A 3281-nucleotide genomic window follows, 5' to 3' on the forward strand; every position below is an offset into this window, starting at 1 on the left:
CTCTCTCTCTCTCTCTCTCTCTCTCTCTCTCTCTCTCTCTCTCTCTCTATATATATATATATATATATAATTTTTTTGGGGGGGGGATTGACACTATTTAACCAACTACCAACTTTTTTCCAACACCATATGTATCTCTGTGACATGATTTAGATGCTGTGATTTAGAAGCTTGATATTAATCCTGGCGCTGTTGTACTCCAGACCACTAGGCGGCAGCAAACTAGTTTCAGAATGAGCCGTTTAGACCTCACTCTTCTGTTTACATCAATATAAGGCCAGCTGTAATTAAAGCACAGCCTTCAGACAACTCTCACACGTCTTTTACGTGCTGTTTCTCTTTGTGATGCAGTACTTGAGAAAAGTACACCCAGCTTTATATGGATATGGAGTCATCAGTCTTTTTTACATTTAACAGAACCTAGTAATTTTCTTAGTTTTGCATAGAAGTGATTGCACATAATTACAATTGTTTCTGCTTGAAGACACATCGTGTTTCTTAATGAGTTGTGAGCAGCTGGCTGAATTCTCTTTTTTTTCCCCCCCTCTGTAGTTTGGCTATTGGGCTTGATAGCAGATGTGTAGAGGTAATAAATGCTAACTTGCAGAAAAATGTCTTTTCAGTATACGTCTTTTGAAAGACAGAAAAGAAAAAGATCTCTGGCTGATGGCTTTGTCATCTTGGATAAGATATTCTCATACGTGTTTCCATGCATAAAAGTTTCTGACAGTGAGATATTTTTGAGATGTTCTAGATACAATTATTTATCTAGTTTTCTTTTGAATTTGTAGCTTATTACAGTTTGGCATTTGGAGAGTACAAATGCTTTATCAAAGAGGTTCATATGCATATTCCCTCAGTTGACAGAAATTAAACACTAAGTTGAAAGCTCTTCCACTACACACTTCACCGGTTCAGCCCTCCATGATTCAATTTCAGTACATTTCCTGCATTTCAGTTCTGAAATGTGAAGCTAAGTCTCAAGAAAGTATCAAAAATCAACCTTAAACTTTGAACTATTTTCTGTGTATGTGTACAATACTCTGAATTTAATCACTATTATGAGGAGAGGTAACAGCCAAAGCATGTAACATGTTGCTTTAAGCCTTAACGGCTACACAAGACTTGACCGTTCAATGTAAACATTTCCACAGTGGCCTGTATTGGTAAACTAATAAACATATGATTTGTAGCCTGAATTCTTTGTACAGAAGTCATGACTATATATAATGTAGATATTATATATTTAACAGAAAATTGAGTCCTAAGTGGTCATGTGTATGCTTGGGGTGTATTGACGCGTGCGTGTTTTGTATTTATTTTATTTATTATTAATTATTTCTTTTTAATTTGTATTTTTTATTTTGCACTAAACCATGTAAAAAGTGAAGCATTAAATTTTTTGCAAGCAGAACCATGGCAAAATATTGTGAACTAACCTGTTTTGTACTTGATTTTGTACTTTTGTTTTTTTTCCAGGAATTGATTGTCCATCAGAGAAACAAACAAAAAAAAATCTGAAGAATAACAACACACATTTAAACAAACTTTTATTAAAACAAATAAATAATAATAATAAAAAAAAAGAAAAGAAAGGAAGACAAAAACAAATGCTACCTTTTTTGTTTTGACTTTCCACTAGAAAAGGTTCAAGAGTGGGGGAAAAAATACATTACTCTGACAATATTGGATACAAGAATTTAAATTGTAGAAAAGAAGTCAGCCCCTCAATCCACAAACACTTGAGTTGAACGGTAAAGCTGCTCGGCATCAAATTTTATCTTGGTGGTTGTAGTATTGTTATGATACATCCCTAACATGCTGTTTATTGTTGCTGTAGAGTGATATTAGTAAATTTATTCATATTTTGATGTACAAGAATCAGATGTATCTTAGTATAATTTTGTGAGGTTCACTATTGTAAGATATTTCTTAATTTACTGTTAAGGCACATCAAAGATGAAAAAAATGACATCTTAATACATTGTTTGCATAGTTAATTTTACACTGTAAATTGAATATCTATAATATAAGTCACAATCATTACTCAACAATGCTGAGCTATATAATAAATTGCTAATTTGTTTCCAAATAAATATTTGTTAAATTGCTTCAAAGCATACAGTACGTCTGGGTAAGGTGCATTTAGGCACACATAAGATCATACTTCACTTTTGATCAATAATTGATAATTGATCAATACAGTAAACACACACACACAAAAAAAAACAAACAGTCCAGCAGCCAGCCTAAGATACAATTTTATATAACAAAGACCCAGACCAGGGGCCTCATTTATAAAATGTTGCGTATAAACCGCCCTAAATTTGTTCTAAGATAATTTCTCAAAAATGCGTAAGAGCGATTCAGAGAAAACGAACGTGCGCACAAAAACATGTGCATAAGCCTCTCTTCCAGATGACATTTATAAATCGCAAATAATCTTGAAATTGTGCGTAGCTGACTGGTGTCAGATCTCCGCCTTGTAAACGCCCCCTAATTAATATCATTACCATATAAAAGAGCACACGCCAATATCCGAATTTCTATGCTTGAGAATGAGGAGCACAAAGAAAAAAAAAACTTTACTGAGTCTGAAATTGAGGTCCTGCTGGCGGAGGTAGAGGTTCGTGCGGGGACGCTTTTTATTTAACAATGTGTAATTATTCTGTGGACAAACTGTTATATTTTTTTCAATTGACTGTTATCAAAATTACTACTTCTAGAAACAACAGAAATAATAATAATAATAGTAATTATAAAACAATTAGGTTTCCAAATGTAAGAATAAACTACGAATTCAAGTAAAATTCAGTTATCTTATTAAAAAGTGAGCCATCCTAATTTTAAAATCACTTGCTATGACAACTAATAAAAAATTGAATATCATGAAATTCTTGCAAAGCTTTAAAAAAACATTATTGAAAGAGAAATTGGACGTTTCATATCATAAAATTAATTACACGATTATGGTCTCCGGTCTGAAAAAACCTGCATGTGATTTGGCATTTCTTTATATTTACACAGTTTACTAATGCTGCTCAAATGTGCCATTAATGTACTGACACAAAAATATATAGTGTATTTTATACAAACGGATGTAAATGGAAAAAACCCCAAAGTTTAAGGCTGATGTCTCTATTCATTTTCACAGAAGCAAAGCAGCAGATGTTATAAATAAAAACGGCTCGCAATCTTATTGAATAGAATATATTAAAACCGTTATTGCACGACATAGGCCTATTCTTATAGGCTGCACAGACAAAACAGTCGGAGATGCC

This window comes from Sinocyclocheilus grahami, unplaced genomic scaffold (genome assembly GCF_001515645.1).
Source record: "Sinocyclocheilus grahami isolate Dianchi unplaced genomic scaffold, SAMN03320097.WGS_v1.1 scaffold1960.1, whole genome shotgun sequence".
NCBI classification, from domain to species: domain Eukaryota; kingdom Metazoa; phylum Chordata; class Actinopteri; order Cypriniformes; family Cyprinidae; genus Sinocyclocheilus; species Sinocyclocheilus grahami.